The following is a 22,035-nucleotide window of genomic DNA, read 5'->3' on the forward strand; positions in this document are numbered from 1 at the left end:
CATATTTAAGTACAGCCTATCCGAGAAAAGCCTTGTATGAGACCAGCAGACATTTATTGTTTATTTGCAGTTCTGACCTTAACTTGGACCTGTACATTGGACAAGAACAGATGGCAAACTGGGACGTGACTGTAACCATGACTTCAAACCACAAACACTCTGATATTTTTAAAAATTATGTTTGTTTTAAAGAAAGGAAATATATATTTTAAAAATGCATGTTGAAAATTGTTGTTTGTTATTATAATCACATTTTCAACCCATGATGATATGAGTATCAATTAAAATAGCTCTATGACTTAAAAGAAAACTGGTGCATGTTATTCCTGATTTAAAACATATTATTTCAGAACTGACCTGTACCAGACTTTGGGTAGCTCAAAGTCACTTGATAAGAAAAACACACGTCAACCTGGAATTTATTTATTTATTTATTTATTTATTTAGCCTATAAAAGGCAGTAGTAATTGCACTGACAGCATTACTTGCTAACATTTTATTTAAGTATCTCTTTTAGTTCTACCAATGACTCTGGTCTAAGTATGATGAAGTGTTAGTCAATCAGTCGTGTCCAACTCTTTGCGACCCCCATGGACAGTAGCCCACCAGGCTCCTCTGTCCATGGAATTCTCCAGGCAAGAATACTGGAGTGAGTTGCCATTTCCTTCTCCAGGGGATCTTCCTGACCCAGGGTCAAACCTGGGTTGCCTGTATTGCAGGCAGATACTTTGCTGTCTGAGCCATCAAGGAAGCCCCCAAGTATGATTAAGTATTCCATTTTACAGCTGAGGAAATGCAAAAGGTTAAGTAACTTTCCTAAATATTCACAGGTAGTAAGTACTGATGCCAGGAATTTGACTCAGACTCATTTGACTTCAAAGTCCATTCTCTTCACCATTTCTTGTACTCTGGGTACCACAGTTAAAGTTATGCACAAACTCAAAATTGTTCATTTCCCCTTTTCAACTAAAATGGGACAAAAACCTGGAAGGCATAAGGATTCACAGTGTGTCACTTGTTGACCAAATGTTATTTCAACTCAAATCCTCAGTAAGTACTTACCACATGAATTCAGCCTACGGGATGTACCTCATCTAGTAGTAGACATGACTGTATAGAAACTATTTTGTATGTAATTATGCAATATTATTTGTGTAGAAGATCTTTACTGATAAAGTCAAAGCCACCTTTAAGAGGGGGAAAAAATAGCTATGCCAAAGTGGCTAGTGATAGATTGGAGGAAATTATGATTTGGTGCATTAAAATTACCACGCAAATGTCATGGAGCGGGAGCCTGGTAATCTACAAGTCTAAGCCTAACACCGTGAACCTTCCCTGAGTCCTACCTCAGGACACTACATGATCTTTCCTCTTTACTCTCCAGAAATGACACTGGTTTCTGAGTTTTCTTGTAGCTCCTGAGCCTGAACTCTACAGTCTCAGTTCTCTCACCTCTCTCTTTCCTAGAAATGTTCATCTCAAGCTGCAACCATCACAGCTAAGCAGATGACTTTGTAAATGTGTAATTCCAGTTCTGACCTCTCACTTAGCTCCAATCCTGATACTTCTATTGGGAATGTCTACTCGAACAACCAGCATCTTAGAGTCAAGTTATGCAAGTTGGACTTCTATTAAGGGTGTCACCTTCACTACCTCAGGTCCAAATTCTTGGGGACATTTGTTATTCCTCCACCTCCTGGGCTGAGTTTGCATCTACTAGTTATTTCCAGAATTAGTCGCTTCCATCCCATTTTCATTGCTTTGTCTCAATCCACCTGCATGGACATCTGCATCAACCTCTTGACTGTCTTCCACTATAAGATGTTGAGAAGAATCCTCACAATACCTTTCTTAGGCCAAAGTCTAGGGGGTTAGCAAGGCCATTTGATTCTGTGGCATGATGTCCATGATGGCAGTGGGACAAGGGAGAAGGAAGCCAGTTCAATAAAATGTGTAAAGAAAACATATACAGGTTTCAAGATGTCTAAGAGAGATCTCACGCTTTCTTCCTGAGGCCAGCTCCTCTTTGATTTGGTATAAAACGTCATAAGACCTAGAATAACAGCTGTCATCGTCTCTCGGAGCAGCAGAGACAAAAGAAGTGCTGGTGCCCGTGCCTGGACATGAATACATGCCCAGCCTCTGGTATCCATGATCCTGAGCCAGACTGCTGCCAGCTATGACTGTGCAATCCGGGGCTGCATGCCTGGGTACCTTGGGCACCTTCATTCTCATGTTTCCCACCAGAGGCATGTGATAAGGAGGTGGTAAAGAACGAGCCCTGGGCTGCATATGCAATTCGGGAGAGTGATCAGGTGCCTGGGCTCTGAAATGGGATGGAACCAAGTTCAAATTCCGCTCAGCCACCCTTTCATTGCTTAACCCTGTAATTAATCTCTTTGAGTGCAACAGGCCATCTGCTCAGCTTCCTGTGAACTCCCAGCTGGAAGGCGTACAAACCACCACTAAAGAGACAAGAAGATGGGGAAAATCAGTTTTCTTCAACTCCTTAGAAGGGAAATATCATCTGTCGTTGGGACAAACACTGGCATACCTCTGAAGCTGGATAGGGGTGGGATCATCATGAGGCTCTCAAAGTGCCTTTTAAAACAGAGACACCCACTTAGCCTAATGACAGAGGTTTGAGTTTGTGGGCTGGGGCAGGGAAGTTGGGGGCCAGAAGGGAATAGCTCAGGACAATAGAGGGTGAAGCCACCAGCTATCTTCCCCCTTCTCAAGCTCTTCTTAAGTAGGGGCACCAATTTATGGTTCTTAAGTCTCAGTTTTCTTATCTTTGAAATGGGAATCATGAGCCTACCTTACAAGGTTGCTTTGGAAATCACGTGAGATGTACATAAAACACAGCATAGTGGTTGGGCCATTCACAGAAGACCTGAATATTTCCACATAAACTCTGGGGAGGTGGTCATATGCCCTAGGAGTGTGTTATTATTTACTTGTTTATAAGCACATGAGAGTTGGCAAAGGGAGGGAACAGGTCATTAATACACATAAGACATGTGACTTTTCATTCTGTGGAAGGACCAATTACTCACTGGTCTGTTATTTCTTTCAGGGTGACTTCCTTTTTATCTACAGTTACAGATATAAATATAAATAATACAAGCAGATTCTATTTACTAACAGCTGGTGGGATCATATCTAATTACTCTATAAGCTCTTCAACTGAAGGGACCCAACTGGCTGACTCTCGCTCTCTCTAAAGGAAGAATCCTCTCTGGCCACTCTGAGTCTTACAGTTGTTGACAGCCAATCCCAGGCACCAAAGAGAATGCTCAAACAATCTTTGTCAATGAAAAAGACCTGGGATCTTTCCAAGGAGGCCTTGAAACTGAATGAGACCAAGGGAATGATGACAGAAGGCAAAGGAGAAAAGATTTTTGTACAATTATTGAGTAGTATAGCTAAGACTGAACCCAGGATTTTTACCTAGGAATTATATTGATAAAATAATGCAGATTCTGATTCATTAGGTCCCAGGTGGGATCTAAGATTTCTGCTGTTTCTGGGGCCATACTTAGAGTTGCAAGAGGGTTGATGTTGCTGAAGCACTTAGAATAGTTTATGGTATGTAGTTTCTGATTCAATAAATGATAGTTATTGTTGTTTCTATTACTTGCACTGGCTGAGTTGTATGTAGCTCTTAGAAACTGGGCAAGTGCATTTGGGTTTAGAAGTCCATTTTCCATGGACTTGATTGGCTCAGACCAGTGCCTCAGGGATCAAAGATGAATTCAAATGGGCTGGTGAACTGACCATAACCAACTTTGAAGATGCCTTCAGAACTAAGGATTAGAGCTCAAGGAAAAGTGGAACAAACATACAGGAGAATATTTTTTATTTAAAAAAGCTGCCTCCTATGTGTGGCAGCAACCAAAGGGTGCTACAGCAGGACAGGGCTCTTGTTCTGTGTGTAGCAGGTGGGCCTCCTGCTCGAAGACGAGGCACAGGCTGGAGTGGAAACTCTTGAACCTCAGAAGAGGAGTTTGTTCTCCTTAGGCAAAGGTGGGTGACACAGAAGCCATGCAATACAGAAAGATCCCTTGAAGAGGCTTCCAGAGGTAATCTAGAGTCTTGCTACTCAACATGAGGGTCTTTGGCCATCAGCAAGTGCATCATTTAGGAATCCCTGAAAAATTTAGAATCTCAGTCCTTACCCAGACTCAGTAAATCCAAATTTACTAGGTCTAACAAATCCTAACAAACCCAAATTTGTTGAAATTTCCATTTCAACAAAGTCCCCAGGGGACTCATATGCACATTACTAACTGACAAGCACTGCTTTGATGGAGTTTCTTTACAAGTGCAGTGGCCACGGGAAAAAAAGCAGCCAGATATAGCAGAGAATAAGCCCACTGGTTTCACAAACCCACAGGCAGGACCTCAACTATAGTCATTACTTATCATCACAATTATTTGCAACAGTAATAGCAGCAGTTTACATGTGTATAATGGCTTAGAGTAAAAAAATTGAATGCCTCTACATTCCTTTGATTTATAGACTAAGCCTATTATTTCCACGTTGTGGATACAGAAGGCTCAGAGAGATTGAATAATCAAATTTGAGGTTCCCCTAAAATGACTCTTTGAAACTATACCTCAAAAATTGATCTTCAACAGAGAAGCCTAAATTAAAGCTATTTTATTCTACTACAGGTCCCTTTATAAGTACATGGTTTCTCATTAACTTGTACTAAATTGACCAGTAGAAAAGATCAATATTTTGATCTTAAAATATTAAGATCTTAATACAATATTAAAAACAATATTTTTAAAGCAATGCAGGCTTTTTGCTTTTAAATCCAAAGTAATAAAGGTACAGAAACGATTTTTTTTTTTTAAGAAAAATCACGAGAATTCAGGTCCAAGTTAAGCACTAAGCAGTCACCTTTGGGCACTGTAAATTGATACAAAAGTGCTCTGGGTAGCCCTGGTCCTTTTTCAGTGCTGTTTTCAGAGTCTGTAGTACTGTTGTTTGGACCTCCTATAGCTTATGTTGCTATCTCCAACTCCTGGCAGAGTGCCTGCAGAGAGAAGAGGTTAGTAAGTGTCACTGAATGAACAGATGGCGTGACTGATAAACACAAGGGAATGTGACACAGTCCAGGGCCCAAGGAATCTAAGACCTGGGCTCCCTGCTCCCCCTACTGTGGAGAGATCAGAAGGTTCTGGAAGGGATGTGGCATCCGTGTCAGCAAGCAAACTCTTCCTCAAATAGCTAGTGTAATTTCTCTAAGTCCAGACATTCAGACAGAAGCAGGAAAGAGAAAAAGAACAGGAAGTCCTTCCAATGGAATCCATTGGCAAGACTGATTTGTGTGACCTGTTTTTGATAAATGGGGTAGTAAGTCTGTGCTTTGTGGAACACGTCTGTTATCATGCACCTGTATGTCCATCCCATCTCTAGGCATTTTCCTCCCTTTCCCTTCTTCTATCTCTTTTACCTCCCTCATTTCCTTCTATCCTTTTTCTCTTTTTCTTCTAAGAGAAAGAGTTTGCACAAAAAGTTCCAATTTTCTCATGTCTGAGGCAGAAAAAGAGAAAAGGAAATTTATATGTGCATTATCCACCTGAATTATTAATAGCCAAGGAGAGCAGAGAGAACTTCCAAGCAGGTGAGTTGTTGTTGGTGGCTGATATGGCCTGGAATTGTGAGAAGGGTGGGTGTGGATGGGAGAAATGAGCTCTGAGGTCAAGAGCTGGGAAAAGCTCTGTTTCCTGAGGTTTGCACTGACCCCCAGAGTCCACCTGAGGCTCCAGGCAGCCTCCAGACGAGGGCACGCTACCCAGCTCCATTTCCACAGTCCCCTCCATGCTCCCTCCCTTCTGCCTAACCTGACCCCTTGCTAGACCCAAACTTGAACCCCTTCTAAGAGCCATTCTGATCTAAGCCTTTGTTCTTATTATTTCTGGAATGTCTTGTTTGCTCCATATCCACCTTTTTCTGTTGTTTGTTTTGGACAGTATGCTTTATAATCACTAAGGTCATTGATTTTATCCCATTATAATTTTGTGAGGCAAGTATCTACATTGTCCCCATTTTATAGAAAACATGACAAAACTTAGGAACAGAAAGGTTAAGCAATTTGCTCCAGGTCACAAAGCTTGTCTGCTGTAGATCTGGGATTGAGGTCTATCTGTTACCAAAGCGCACACTTTCAATCACTAATCTTTGTTTCGTATGTGTTATGGTATGGAGGAACCACATATTCAAACGTCAGTCTTTCGGTCAACTAAATCACTGACTCCTAGAAATGAAGAACATGCTTTCTTTTCATTGTTTTCCCTGGCTAGGACAAAGCCATGGCTAGCATTCAGCAAATGTTTTCAGTGTGTTATATTTTGTTTCCTAGAGGTGGACTAGAGACAGGGTAAGAGCTCAAGTCTAGGTTGTACTGTGGGGTGCTGTGCTTAGTCGCTCAGTTGTGTCCGACTCTTTGCAATCCCATGCACTGTAGCCCCTCAGCCTCCTCTGTCCAAGGGGATTTTAGGCAAGGATACTGGAGCGAGTTGCCATGCCCTCTTCCCGGGGACCTTCCCAACTCAAGGATTGAACCCAGGTCTCCCACATTTCAGGCAGATTCTTTACCATCTGAGCCACCAGGGAAGCCCCAAGTCTAGGTTAAGGTTAGTTCAAATCAAGCTTCTGTGACCTTTGGATTCATGACCATCTAGGGCTTGGTCTTTAGCTGCTCTGAGTCTTGGTTTCCTACCTCTATGTCCATCTCCATCTTTTACTAGACTGTGAACATCAGGGAGACAGGAGTAGTGTTAATTCTTCTTCAATCTATCCCTTTTACTGTCTCCAAACAGCATCTAACTGAGTGTCCAGCCATTAGGCATCAAGTTGACTATACAGTGAATGAATGAATGTTCACAATCCTCTGTGCATCTGCCTCCCCATTTTAAAAAAATGGAATCAAAAGGAAAACATGCCACTTAACTGTTATGGGGAGAGAGACACAATTACACTATGTTATGCATACAGAAAACTAAACAATGAGACTGGAAAGAGTGACAAAGGATTTTGAAAATAGAAATCAAGGTTGGGAACTTACCAAGACCCTGTCTATGGAAAATGTGAATGCTCTCTGGAACTTTTCCAACCCAGTTACTGAATATGTAACACATTTCCAGAAGATCTAACTCGGACTTTAACATCCCGTTAGCAGAAAAAAAGGGGAATACAGTATATGTTTTAGGTTCAGAACACAGTCTATTTCTGGGTTTGCAACTGAGGTGTTGAGACACTTCAAAAAAGGGCAAAGACTGAAGAGCACGCAGTTAAATTAGACTGGAGTGAAGCAGTGAAACAGGACATTAACCCACTTGAAGACCCTTGAGGCCTCCAGCCTTTCCCCTTGGATAACTCTGAAAGGCATCCAGTGAGTTCCAATTTGGGCAGGGGTTTGTTTATTCTGCTTGGTTCAAGTCAGGGCTACAGATCCCTAATGGTTTTCATGTCCCTAAAGGTTTTCCACATTTGGGCAAGATCTATGCTTTAAGGAAGTCCAACGAGGCCCCACTCCCAGCCCCTCAGGCTGAGCAGTCTCTGTCAAGACCAGTCAAAAGCCCAAACTCCAGGAGAAGTTTAGCCACATATACCCTTTGGCACAAGTGTGGGGATTTTCACAATGCTGCTGTGTCATAGTAAAAATGCCTTCATTCTTAACCAACTGAAATTTTTATTACCTTTTCATTTTTCTCCCTGTGATGCTAAATTTCCAAGACCAATCTTTTTTCCTGTAAGTATTGCCCTGGGCCAACATAAACTACTTGTGTTCACACTGGCTTCTGGCCCTTTATTTTGAGCACACTATTCCTGATCCATGCAGGTTTGTGATTACGACTCTCCCTCCTTGCGAGGGTGTCCTACCTCCAGACTCTTGACCTTTGTTGGTCTTTCCTTCCTAAAATTCAACCTGCTTTAAGAGCCTGTGATGCCTCTCTAATGCTTTAGGTCCAAATTTTTCCCTTGTTTTCTCCAAATTGTGACCACATCTACCAACTTAGACTTATGCCCCTTTGTATTCCCTCCATGAGATCTTGGCTGAGAATCACTTCCTCATTCTCACCCTTTACTTTATCTCACATATTTTTCTTGCCTGGAATGAGACCCCTCCCCCCCCACTTCCAAGCAGAAGCTGTTCACAGAAGACTTCCCTGCTTCCAGCCCAGCCTCCTAAACCCAAGAACTGAAATTCTCCCTGGCATACCACCCAGGGCACACAAAAGAAGATGTCCGCAGGGTCAGGCAGGTGAGAAAACGAGACCTGATCTGGGAGGGAGACAACCCAGTGGTGGGGTCAGGGTGGGTAGGTATGGGAGGGTGAGCTGAGCTGGTGTGTCTTGCTTGGAGGCAGGTGTACGGATCAGGACCAGCGCAAGGGGCCAGCGGAGAATGGTGGCCCGGGGGTGCCAGAAAAGACAGAACTGTACATTTTAATACAAAATTTCCTAATTTAAAAAAATATTGAAGCTGTCAAGGAAAAAGCCACATGGCCTGGATTTGGCCTGCCAGGGAGTTTTTGCTTCTTTGGTTAAAGCAAGACACTGCTATGACTCAGTATTCAGTGAGTCTGGCCTGGGGTGGGGGAGTGTTAACAGTCCCCCTGGGCCTGCGGCGGGGGTGGTGGGTGGGGTGTCATCAATCCTCCTTTCTAGTCCACACCACAAACCTTTCTTCTAAACTTCTTGGAATACAGTTCCCAGGAAGTAGAGAGAGCTGGGTTACTAGGTTATTTGTCCCTTGCCTGCCTCCTCAGAACAACCACAGAGTACTAAGGCTCATCTAAGCTGTATCTTACTTTCAGAGTATCCTTTATTCTCTGATTGAATATCCTCGGTGGTTTTAAATGCTAACATTTTTATCTGGGTATAAAGAGGGCTGGAGGCATCTCAAGCTGATTTTTGTCTGAATCATCCTTTTGAAAGAGAAACTCTATTGTGTCCCTTCTTCTGTTTGAAACTTGGTTTTCCATGGCTCCCAAGGATACAGACAGGGGCCGTTAACTAGAGTCTGTACTATCTGGCAGCTTGCTTTACTTTTCTGTGGCTTAGCTTCTTCTCATGTAAAAATATGAGTTTTAAATTAGATAATGCCAAAAAAAAAAAAAAAAAAAACTTGTCAAGAATGTCTGGCTCACCGTGAACACCCAATACCTGTTAGCCTCTGTCATTCTGAGTTCTCCAGACTTTCTTGAGGAGGAACCCTCCAGATCTCAACTGTCCACTCAAACCTCAAACTTGCCATACTCCTGGCTGCCATGGGGCCTTGGCAAATGATTATTTCTGTCTAGAACATTCTTCTTGCTCCTCTTCCCTTAGATAACTAAGGAGAGCCTTTAGCCTTACATGGAAGCCTTCTCTGCTTGGGTCAAATCCCCCTTTAAGAGGGTCACATGCGCATGGCCCTTTCCCTGCTGGCATGTACCATGGCCACAACTTCATTCATTTTTGTAATTTCTTGATTCCCTACTGGTCTTTAAGTTCCACGTGGGTGAGTACAATGTCTGTTCTATTCCTGGTAGCTGGCAGTGAAGGTGTTTAATAATATTTGCAAGATAAATGAATTTCCACCACCAGTGGCCTGTCCTTGGCATGTGTGGGGGTATGATGACCACTGAGAAGAGGGGATTCCCCCAAAGACAGAGAGGGAATATGGACTCCTCTCTCAGTGTGAGGGCTGTGGAATGGAGGTGCCCTCATCTCTTTGCTCAGGAAAGAGACTCCAGACTCTTCAAAGCAGGGCTAATGCAGAGACTGGGGTCACTCCTTCCCCACCGCTTTTCTCTTTTCTCAACAACAGCGTAGGTCCACTGTGCAGAGATAAGACCCTCAAGTGCACTTGTCAATTGGCTCAGGGGTACGAGGACACACAGAGCAGTGACAGAAACAGACCAGAGAGCAGTCATTCCATGGCTGTCGGCCTCAAGATGGGCCAGCGCGGGACTCTCCCGCTCAGAGGCCAAGGAAGGTCAAAGGCTTAAATATCCCTTGTATGGCTCTCAGACAGTCTGACTTCTGCCCGGTACCTCCAGTCACAGATTGAGCAGGACGGGGACCAGACCAAGTGAGTTTTGTAAATGATGCTTGAAAAATAGTCATTGCTGGTAAATTAACTCTGGATGGTGATGCTCACAGGTTTGAACTAGATGGCTTCAAATTTCTTTCCTGGTTTTAGTACGGGGAATTATATGTTATCTTGATTTGTCTGTATGTATTCATTTACTTATTTATTTACTCAACAAATATTTTCTGAGACATCCTCTCCCATTTGGTTGATTCTGTGCTATGACTACTCAGCCATAGATGGGAAGATCCTTCCACCCACCCCTACAGGTTCCCATAACAAAGAATACTGGAAATGTCTTAGAAGTCCTGGGAGGAATACAGGGCAAGGAGGCAGCAGGTACACAGAGAAGAGATCAGTTTTGTAGTCTGGATGGACTTGCAGTCAAATTGGGGGTTCTATGTTATATTTATGTATGTACACGCATGCACACACACACAAACACACATACAAGGTCAGTACAGGGTGAAATGTGAGTGAGAGTTAAAACTGTAGGGTTTCCTGGTGGTTAAGAACTTGGGTTGGGGATCAGAGAGACTTGGAGACCAAATGCAGGCTTTGCCCCTTTAAGCCCAGTTAAAGGTTTTAGTTCTAGACTTGGTAGTCCATAAGCTCAGATCCTGTGCATTGCCAGAGTCTCCAAAACTTTTTATACTCTCAATTTCCCTCCATGTTTCCAGATCATCCACAAAAATATCTGCTTGAAATGGATTTTAGACAAGTCTGCTTACTAATGCAAAAGTTGAGTGAGTCTGGGTGTGAATCGGGGTAAAATACTCACGACTATTAGCAACGGTGTTTCTAGTGAATGTAAAATTCACAAGGAAAGCCTCAGAGGGGCTGAAGCAACCATTTGTTCAGGACATCATAGAATCGTTTGTTATTACAATGAAATAGAGAGTAAAAAGGCTTAAAATGCCAAATATGTACATATTTCCAGCTGGCAAAACATTTTATACTTTCCAGAAGATGGTAAAATCTTCTGTTAGAGTTTAGTCCATTGAAAACCAACCACTCTTAAAATGTCCACTTACAACTTTAACTGTACTAGTAATTTCTTGGTTTTAAGACTTAATTCCGACAGAAGTTTAAATAATGACTCAGACTGTCCTGAGATCATCTCTTTTTTTCCTCTTAAATATTTGCTACTGACCCACATGTTATTATAAACAAATTATTAGTATATTCCACTATGTTCTATAAATGTTCCCATGGACAAGAATTTTCATAGCTCATTTAAGTGAGGTTTTTGTCCTTTAAAAAGGTAAACAATTTAAAAACACTAAAAAGGATTAGTTACATGTATTGAAATATTTAATTTTATTGTAAAGAGTAATGCATCTTCATAAAAATGTACAAATTCTAACTTGAACACTAAATTCCATACCAATCTTAGTAGACATGGTGTCCAATCCCAGGAATAAATGCTTAGCATCTTTTCTACTCTGGAGGGAACAGAGATGATACCAGCAAAAAAAAACGGAACTGAAACAACAGAAGCATCATAATAGAGGTGAGAGCTTGTTTTCCTTAGTTACATAAGGTGTTCACATTTCTCCAGGCTCTTAAGTGATTTTAGAAACCTCAGACTTCACTCAAGTTGGTACAGGGAGCCTCTGAGCCCCTATATCTTGTTTTTATCTCAACTATAACATTTATTACCATCTGAAAATTGCAGGGATATTTGTCCATCTCCTGCACTATCAGGTGACTTCCTTGAAAGTTTAGACTTTGTCTTATTCACTGTTTTATCCTCAGGGCCTAACACAGTGCTTGTCACATAGAAGATGCTCAACAAATGTTTGTTAAATGAATTAACAAATGATCTGATGCACAAATCCTAAGGAAAACCTTACAAAGGGGCAGATTCCAGCCTCTAGATATCTCTTTTCAAGTGTCATGTAAGGATGTGAGGGCGATCTGGTTGCAACACCTGTCACCCCATTGATCGCCAGTGTTGATTCGGCTGATCTGGCTGGCTAGGTGGGTGTCCCCTCTCTCCTTCACCGCTCCATGTGCGTCCCTCCTGAAGCTGCACGCTCGGTCGAAGAGGACGATCATCCCGGATAGAGGAGGACCGGTCTTCCGTCAAGGGTATACGAGTAGCTACGCTCCCCTGCTAGAACCTCCAAACAAGCTCTCAAGTGTCCTGTAAGATACTACTTCTCTGAGTTCAGAGCCAGAGAAACCTGGAGGTTTGTGTGCATCCAAGACTGAGCAAAGAGCAGAGCACCTGAATTAAGAACAGTGGAAGGCTGGCATTTCAAGGGGCTGGTAAGGGTGGCAGCAATCATCATTGCTACCCTCATCAAACTCGGCATCACGTCATCAACCTAACATTTACTGAACAGAGATATCAGATACTTTGCTCAGTTCTTTATACACATTATCTCATTTAGTCCTCAGAACACCTCTGTGAAGTTGTCACTTTTATTCCTGATTTATGGTGGCAGACACTAAAGCCTAGAAAGTAAAGCCGCCTATTCAAGATGGCATAGTGTTGAAATAGAGACTCAAACCCAAGACAGAATGATGCTCCCAGTCAATTTCTTTTAACCATGAAGCATTTAACAGGACAAAGAGAGCCCCAGTAATACTTTTCTTATTCATTCTAAGCCCTTCTCCCCACTTACTTCAACAAAGCCTCTGTCCCCCTTCTCATCTGAATGTGAGCCCCAAATGGATGCAGAAAACAGTATCATTGGAAACAAGGGGCTTGAATCCATCAAAGTCTGCACACAGGCTCCAAATGCCTCTTTTTAACCATTACTTATGTAGTATGGACAAGAACATCAACATTCAAACAGTATAGATGGGTAGGAGGTAACAAGTAAAAGGCCTCTCTTGGAGGCAACTATTTTTGCATGAAATGTCTATTCTTTGACAGTTATCTTTTAACTGTAAAAAAAGATTTTGGAGATTTCCCTGATGGTCCAGTGCTTAAGAATCCACCTGTCAATGCAGGGGACATGGGTTCCACATCTGGTCTTAGAACTAAGACGCCTCAGGGCAACTAAGCCTCATGCACTCTAACTACTGAAGCCTGAATGCCCTAGAGTCCGTGCTCTACAACAAAAGAAATCACTGCAATGAGAAGCTGAGCATGCGTTGCAACTATAATAGCTCCACAACTAGAGAAACCCGCATGCAGCAACAAAGACCCAACCCAGCCAAAAATAAATAAATAATAAATGTACAATTTAAGGATGAAAAAAAAGATTTGCATCTTATTTAAAAAAAATATTCCCTTCCCTTTCAAGAATAGTGTATTTAATCATCTCAATGGAAGATGAGACATTTGGACCATTCTCCCCATCACTGCAAATTACATCTTTTTAGTTTTATTTTTCTGTTGATAACTGTATTGTTTCAGCTTTAAACACTATTCTTCCTGTGCTTTCTTTTTTAAAAATTTATTTATTTTTAATTGATTTAAATACTATTCTTAATCTTCTCTCTCTTTATATTTCAATTTAAATGTATTTCTTAACTCCCCCAAGGTTATCCAACTGCTCTTTCTCCTTCTCTAAACCTTCCTTTTTCAAGATCAATGCAATGATTTCTTATTTCAGGTTGTTTGGGAGGAACGTTTACTTACTGACATTGAAAAGTCATATTTTAAGACTTCTTGATTTAAAATAGTTATGATTTTCGTGTTATATGTGATAAGCAAGCTTTGGAGGAAAGGATTGGAATCTAGTTGCTGTTTTTTGGGGTACAGAGTTTCAAATAACTATCTTGCAAATGGTTTTCGGAAACATGGCCTACTCTGAGTTTCTGGAACTAGGACTTGGTATTTTTATGATCAGTTCAAAGATGGGGATGAGATGGTTGGATGGCATTACCGACTCAAAGGACATAAGTCTGAGCAAGCTCCGGGAGTTGGTGATGGACAGGGAAGCCTGGCATGCTGCAGTCCATGTGGTCGCAGAGTCGGGACACGACTGAGCGACTGAACTGAACAAATACGGAAAGTCCAAGTGACTGACTGGGGTTGCTGTCCTCACCAGTAACCTTTCTGAATTTAGTGTTAGGATTTAATCAGCCCTTAACTTCTTGATTTCTTGGAGCAATGGGAAGGATAGATGGGCATATGATCCAACAATTCAATTAACTTTTACCAACATTGGAAAGATGTACTACTAATGGTAACAACAGGGGACAATTTGTGCACTGTACAAAGGTCTGTACCCAAGTGGAGGAGAGATTTGAGTCTACATGCTGTGCACTAAATGATGTATGTGGGGATGAGGCTTCATCACCCTGGAGAGAGTGAAGAGGGGGTCTTTTTGTAACTTTTACCGATTACAAGGGGCCAGCAGTACCCGACACTGCCTTAGCAATGTTGTTGTTCAGTTGCTCAGTTATGTCCGATTCTTTTCGACCCCATGGACTGCAGCACGCCAGTCCTCTATGTCCCTCCCTATCTCCCGGAGTTCACCCAAGTTCATGTCCATTGCATCAGTGATGCCGTCCAGCCATCTCATCCTCAGATGCCCTCTTCTCCTTCTGCCCTTAATCCTTCCCAGCATCAGGGACTTTTCCAATGAGTCAGCTGTTTGCATCAGATGACCAAAATACTGGAGTTTCAGCTTCAACATCAGCCCTTCCAATGAGTACTCAGGGTGGATTTCCCTTAAGATTGAATGGCTTGGTCTCCTTGCTGTCCAAGGGACTCTCTGGAGCCTTAGCAATGCCTCCTCCTAAATGCCTCCAGTTCTCACTACTCTTTCCTTCCATCCACTTCCACACCAGGCATTCTCACCTGAAGTATCAGAGATTCTAGCTCTTCCCCTCCCCCTTTGGCCATGCTTTTTTTTTTTTTCCCCTTTGGTCATGCCTCGTAGCTTACAGGATCTTAGTTCCTCAACTAGAGATTGAGCCTGTGCCCTGGGCAGTGAAATCATGGAGTCCTAACCACTGAACTGTCAGGGAATTCCTGACCAGAGACTCTTGATTTGGTAGGTTTGGGATGAAGCCAGGAAAGCTATTTTGTGGACACTCACGCTGGGCAATTCTGATGCAGTTGGGCTAAAGATGATGCTTTGAGCAGCCCCACTCCACACTGAAGCCAGATGGATCTTTCTAAAGGGTCTGATCACATCACATCCTTCCTTAGAACCCTTCTGTGTCTCTCCTACTTACAAGGTAGAATCCAAGCTCTTTATCATGAATTACAGCCCCCTGGAGACCTATTTTCTTGCCCCATACCTTCCTATTTACTTCCTGTGCACCTCAAACTTTGGCCAGAACAGCATGATAGACCAGCAGTCCCTGAACACATCGTGCCTTTTCCTGTCTCATGCCTTTATACCTGGGTGCCCTGTTTCCTCTACTAGTTACCGTCGGCTCCTCTATCTGTCCCTGATGTTCACAGAGAGGTTTCCTTCATCAGTCAACACCCCAGGTCTCTATTTCAACCTACCAGATCCCTCTCTTCACAAAGCCCTGCTAGGATCCACTACAGAAAGAAAAGGAGATTGTTTTTTTATGGGGTATCAAGTGAGGAGTAAATGGGCTGATACAGTTAAGGGGGCTCTGGACCCCCAAGGCAAGAGGTGTCTGAGGAAGAAGGAGAAGAGTTCAGACAGGGAGTAAGGAAGGCCCTGGAGATAACTCTGTAACCATTCCAGGACCTTGTGCTGATAGTACCTTCTGAGACCATGAAAATAACTTTTGTACCAGCTTGGGAACTTACTGAATGTATCTGCATTTTCATTTGGTATGAGCCTGATTTGTTAGTGCAGCCTACAGTGAAAATTAGTGCTTTCTTTCTTTGGTTCTAAAATTATCTCAATTAAATGTGATAAAGAGCAATGATCACATGTTCCTTGATTCTGTGAACACACCTGCCCCCGGAATCCATGAAAGTTTATGGACTGTCTGTTCTGTGCCTGGTCCTGTGTCAGGCAAGATGCTCATGGGAGAGGAGTATGAATATTAGAGACTGAGACCAGAAAAATCCACAATCAATTAAAACAAAGCAGAAATAGACAGTGCCATCGGAGAGTTGCAAACATGTCTGCATCATAGCTGTGACCACAGGCCCTGGAGAAGCTTGACCTGAGTTGGCTACATACACTGACTAGTTGTATGACCTTGGGTAAGTCATTTAACCTCTATGAGCTTTAGTCTCCTAGCACTAATCATTTCTTCCTTACGGGATCGCCAAAAAAGGACAGTCATAGTTTCCTAGTGCTGCCCTAACAAAATACTACCACTGGATGGTTTAAAACAACAGAACTTTGTTTTCAGTTCTAGAGGCTAGAGGTCCAAAAGCAAGGTGTTGGCAGGGGCATGTTCCCTCTTAGACTCTGGCAAGAATTTTTTCCTGTCTTTTTCTAGTGGCTGCTGCTGGCTGGCAGTCCTTGGCATTCTTTGGTCTGCATGCATCACTCTGATCTCTGCCTCTCGTATCACATGGTGTTCATCCCAACATGGTCTGTCTGCCTGTTTCTTCTTCTGATAAGGAAAACCATTCACTGGGTTTAGGGACCATTCTAACAGAAAACCACCTCATCTTAACGCAATTACATCTGCAAAGATATTACTGCCAAATAAAGTCACATCATAGGATCTGAGGTTTGAACTTCAACATATCTCTTTCAAGGGACACAAATCAACCCAAAAAGACTACACGAAATAATGCAGATAAAGGGCTTGGTGCATTGTCTGAAACACAATAAGGACTCAACAGGCTGCCTGGGTTCAAGCACAGACTCTATCACAGACTACCTATGCACTCCTAAGCAAGTTTCTTCATATCTCTGGGCCTCAGTTTCCCATTGGATCATTGAATGGTTTTCAATGAAGTCAAACATGTGAAGCATTCAGAGTAACACCTGGCACCCAGCAAGAACTAAAAAAATATTCACAACTATTACTATGATTCTAATTCCAATCCTTCCTTATGCCCAACTTTCTCTTTACAGATGGGAGAGTTTACAATTTCAGAGATAACAGTAATAAGGATGTCAGCTTGGAAAAGTTTTCTTAAAAAGTTAGTTCCTCCACTTGATCCTCCTCCTCCCCCAAAATACACTTGATTGTTTTGATTCAAGAAGCATCATGTCTCTGGTAATATTTGAGGTTGACAACTTTGTGCTGCCCTGGAGCCTTGGAGACGTTCCCCCTGGTTATAAGCAGGGGTGTGGAGTCACATTTGTCAGAAACACCTGCACAGGTGTATGTCACATCTGGACATGAAGTCACACTGCTGGATCATGCCTGGCCACGTGTATCCCAAGGCAGAGGGCTTTCGTCCTGCGCCCACCAAGCTTCCTGGCTCCATGAGCTACAGACCCCACCTTCAACTGACTAGCCTTGAACTTTGTGAACTTTTTTAGGGTGGCAATAAGGGCTACTTCAGTAAGCCTGAAACCTACTATTACATTTTCACTGGAGTGAGAAATATTATCTTACAAGTTGAAGGCTTCCAGATGTGATCTTTCCATTCTTCTCTGAGGTGACACTGCCCTAGACAATAGTGGGCACTGAATAAATACTTCTCAGTTGATTAGCTGGTATAAAAACATACCCCAAGTTGCATTAAAGCATACTTTAACATCAAGAAAATAATTTCAAGGTCACAAAACTAGTAAGTCAGATTTAAATACACTTAAATCTTAGAATTAGAACCATGGAGACGTCTCTCCCTGCCTGGTAGGCATGTAAAGGGTAATTGTTTTGATTATGAGGAAGTCAACCAAGACAGCCTTCATAAACTAAATTATTTATGAGGTACAATCACATAGCTCAAATGTGTGTGTGTATATTCCTATTAGGTCTTCCTATTTTTATACTCAAAGGTATTCACTTTAGAAAAAGACACAAATAGAATATACTTATTGCAGTATAAGAAAATAAGTTGAAAATTATTAGACCTTTCTATCAGAAACAGAATATTCCCCATTTTCAAATACGAATATTACATCTGCAGGGCACTTTTTCTTTTCACATGAAAGTGAAAGTGTAAGTTGCTCAGTCACGTCCAACTCTGTGACCCCATGGACTACAGCCCGCCAGGCTCCTCTGTCCATGGAATTCTCCAAGCAAGAATACTGGAGTGAGTTACCATGCCCTCCTCCAGGGGACCTATCCGACCCAGGAATGGAACCTAGGTCTCCTGCATTGCATGCAGATTCTTTACTATCTGAGCCACCAGGGAAACCCTTTCTTTTCATATTAATATTCTATTTACAGTCTATCTATGATGAATAACTTTATTTATTAATAACTATTCTATACATACACACACTCAAACTGGTTAAAAAATGAGCACTTTCTACTACATAATTTAAATATGGGTGACTGTGCTTTGTCCAAGTTACATGTAAATATTTAATTCTTTGATTTACAAACTTAGGAACAAGCTGATACAAAATGTACACTTGAAAACAGTCGCCTTACATTGAAAAATCCTCTTCCTTATCACCATTTTTTTTTCACATTTGCTATTTCAGTGCTTTACATTACTATCAATTACCTCATTCCTTTCTCTCCCTTTTGACTTTATCTTGCTTTTGTAATTTTTAGTAGGGAGTACATTGGAAAAAAAGAAAAGTAGGCAATGGATTTAGAAAACATCTTCCTGATTATTGAAGTCAATAACTCTTTTGGCTGCCACTGCTCTACTGAGTTGGTCCTGGGATTCTAGAAAGGTTAGTGGGGAGGAGGAAAAGGGGAATTAGATGGGAAGCAGAAAGATCTTGACTGTACTCAACTAGCAGAAGTCCCTGATAGGATGGAGTAAGTTCTCCATTTTCCATTTTGAGATAGTGTACCCTTGCTGATCGATGCTTCATATCAGAAAACGTTTCTCATTATTTGGCAAACTTTCTATTGAGCAGACAGACCATTCTCACTGGTCCTGAAGGCAGAAAACCAGGAATGAACTGACTGTTGGCTGATTTTTTAGAGCTACTCGTACCACTAGAGGGGTGCAAACTGATGAAGATATTGGAGAGTTAGAAGAATCTTGTAGACTGTGGTAATGCTGCAAGGCTGCAGAATTCTGGCCAATCAACCCTTACCTTATCAAGTCCTGACTTCGGAATGCCCTGTGAATAATGAAGAAATTGGTTGGACATTTTCTCTTCCTATTCTCACCTACTACAGGCAGCTCCAACCCTCATTTTGTAATCATAACCACTTGCAGGAGACAAGTTGACTTGGGGCACTTGCAGGTCACCTGGAAAGTTGTCTTCACATTTCTCTTTCACAAACTTGGTTCTTTCTAACATCTTAATGGGCCTGGCACTAAAGACCTGCATAATGTGTTCCTCCTGTTTAAATCCTTTGATTTGTGAGTGTGTGTTCGCATGTGTAAAAACATATATAACAAAATTTAGCATCTTAGCCATTTTTAATGCAGCTGAGTTGTATTGAGTAAATTCATATTGTTACACAATTATCACCATGATCCATCCTCAGAATTCTTCATCTTGCAAAATGAAACTCTGTACCCATTAACAGTAACTATGCATCCAAACCCTCCCTCCACCAGCCCCTGCAACCACAGTTCTACTTTCTGTCTCTGATGATTTGGACTATTCCAAGCACCTCACACAAAAGGACTCATATAGCATTTGCTTTTCGCCCTCCTCCTTTTTTTTTTCTACCTTTTCCAACTCGATTTAATCCACTTTAAATGTGATCTCTCTCATGGAAAAGGTCATTCTTTTTGACCCTCTTCCTTACCTTTTCCCTCTGGGAAAAAATTATAAACTCTGTCCTGTCTCCCTCTTCCCTTCTTCATTCCATATGAGTTTCAAAATATAATTAACAATAATAACAGAACTATAGGTGCCAACATCTAAAATCTGAAATGGCCCAAAGTTCTTTACAAAATCTCCATGAAAGTTTTACTTTACTCATCTTAATTAAAATTATTCCCCCTCAACAACAAATGCCTTTTAACTCATTTGTATTGCTTTTTTCCTGGAGGCTGATGCTCAGTATTCTAATAATTGTATTTTTCTCTCTATTCCATGGGAAGTGTGTAGATTTCAACTGTGTTGTGGGTTAAAGAGGTTTTTGAGGACTAAAGTCTGGAACCAAATCACAATGTTTAATACTGCTTCTCCAGGAAAGCGTTCTGAGTTCCACACAGCTCCTGAGAAATGAACTCTGGAACATGAGTCATTTATAACCTAGAGACTGTGTTACACACTTCCCATAGATTTTCATTAGTGACACAGAGCTGAAAGCTGTTGGCCTGTTCGATGCCATAGGACACACAGTGAACAATAAAACAAGTAGACAAATATGGCATAGCAGCCAAGCATATCCTCCAGACTCCCTGCTGGAGTATGAGGCCAATAGAGCTCAAGACCCAGCTACTCAATATGCTGAACCTATAGGTTCTCTAAACACTCCATGATTTTGAATGGCCATGTGTGGTTTTTTAAGATGTATTATATTCCACTGCATGTTGAAGAACCATATTTTTCACTACAGCACATACAGATTTTGAAAAAACCATGGGAGAAAGCACTGAAGTTGAAAAAGACTTCCAAGAGAGTAAGGTAGAGATACAGAAATTAGCTTGGAGCTGAAGCCAACCTGCTAACTACATTATTCAGCAGAAACTACTTACAGACGGATATCAGAAACCATTAAAGATCTGCAAAACAGAAAGTTAAAAGAAACTCCCAACTCTTGCATAAAATCCAATTCAATGATAACTCATTAGCTGATGATCCAACAAGTCTCAGAGATGGGAATGCTGACCTCAGAGTTCTGATCTGAATAGGAAAGTGCAAATAGCAATGGAGATCAACTTACTTACTATCAGGGCAACAGACACCTTAACTAATGGCCTCCTTTTTTCTCCCCAAAGGTCTTTGTAAGACTGGAGGCAGCCTGCCTGGGAACCAAAACATTTGGGAAGCCTGGAGATCGGTCCTTTTGCAATTAATAGAGAAGAAACAAAGTGGCTTTTATTGACTTTGTTCGTTTGCAGCCAAACCATTTGTCACATGGACCATTAACTCTACTTCCAAACACTTTGAACTCTTAGAGTCACTTCCACATTATTTGGCATTTAACTCTCTGCAGTCTGTTCTTTGAATACTTGGTACATGCAAATCTGGCTGCCTCACTAGGATCATAAAAACTTAAAGGCAAGAAAACTGACTTGTATGTTATTAGGATCTCCCATAAGACCTACACACTGCTTGGCACAGAGTGGGTATCCGATAAACACAGCCTGATTAACACATAGGATAAGCTCCTCACATAGAGTCGCAAGCATTGAAGCTCTGCCAACTCGAATATATGTCAATCTCAACCCGAATTCCCAGGAAGAGCACTGATGGAGAGTGCAAGTTTGGCAGTTACCAGGAGCCACATCAGAATAGAGAAATCTTGAATCCTGTGTATAGGGGAAACCCTTACTACCTAGAGACTACAAGTTCCATGGATGAAAAAGTGAAAGTGAAAGTCACTCAGTTGTATCCAACTCTTTGCGACCCCATGGACTATACAGTCCATGGAATTCTCCAGGCCAGAATACTGGAGTGGGTAGCCTTTCTTTTCTCCAGGGGATCTTCTCAACAAGTTCCATGAGAGTAAGGGCTATGTTTTGTCCCCAACCCAGCACCCAGGGGCTCAAAAAAAGTATGCTGAATGAATGAAACATATATGAATCTAAGTTTCTCCTCTTTAGTCTCTGGGATTAGTGGTCCCCATCTTGTGTTTTTCTTCATTCATCATTTATAACTGATCCACAAAAGTTAAGGTGACACTAGAAAACAAATCAGCATGGCACCCACATGGTACACAGACAGGTGTGGACCTCCTCTAGGGTCTTCCCAAGGGGTGTTGGGGTGGGGCAGGGTAGGGGAAGTTGAGGGTCAAGGAGGAAGACCACTGGTGTCTGGGGCTTGCTGTGGAGGGACGAGAGGGGCTCTCCTTGAAAGGAGTGGCAAGATGTCAAAGCG

At 41.9% G+C, this 22,035-nt stretch overlaps 1 protein-coding gene across 4 annotated transcripts in view; it reads right to left on the reverse strand.

Annotated features, from left to right (window-relative positions):
- PLCE1 (phospholipase C epsilon 1) overlaps window positions 1–22,035 on the reverse strand; it is a 359,604-nt gene that overhangs the window by 164,873 nt on the left and 172,696 nt on the right. The window lies entirely within an intron of this gene.

This window comes from Giraffa tippelskirchi, chromosome 2 (genome assembly GCF_054371585.1).
Source record: "Giraffa tippelskirchi isolate mGirTip1 chromosome 2, T2T-mGirTip1v1.2.pri, whole genome shotgun sequence".
NCBI classification, from domain to species: domain Eukaryota; kingdom Metazoa; phylum Chordata; class Mammalia; order Artiodactyla; family Giraffidae; genus Giraffa; species Giraffa tippelskirchi.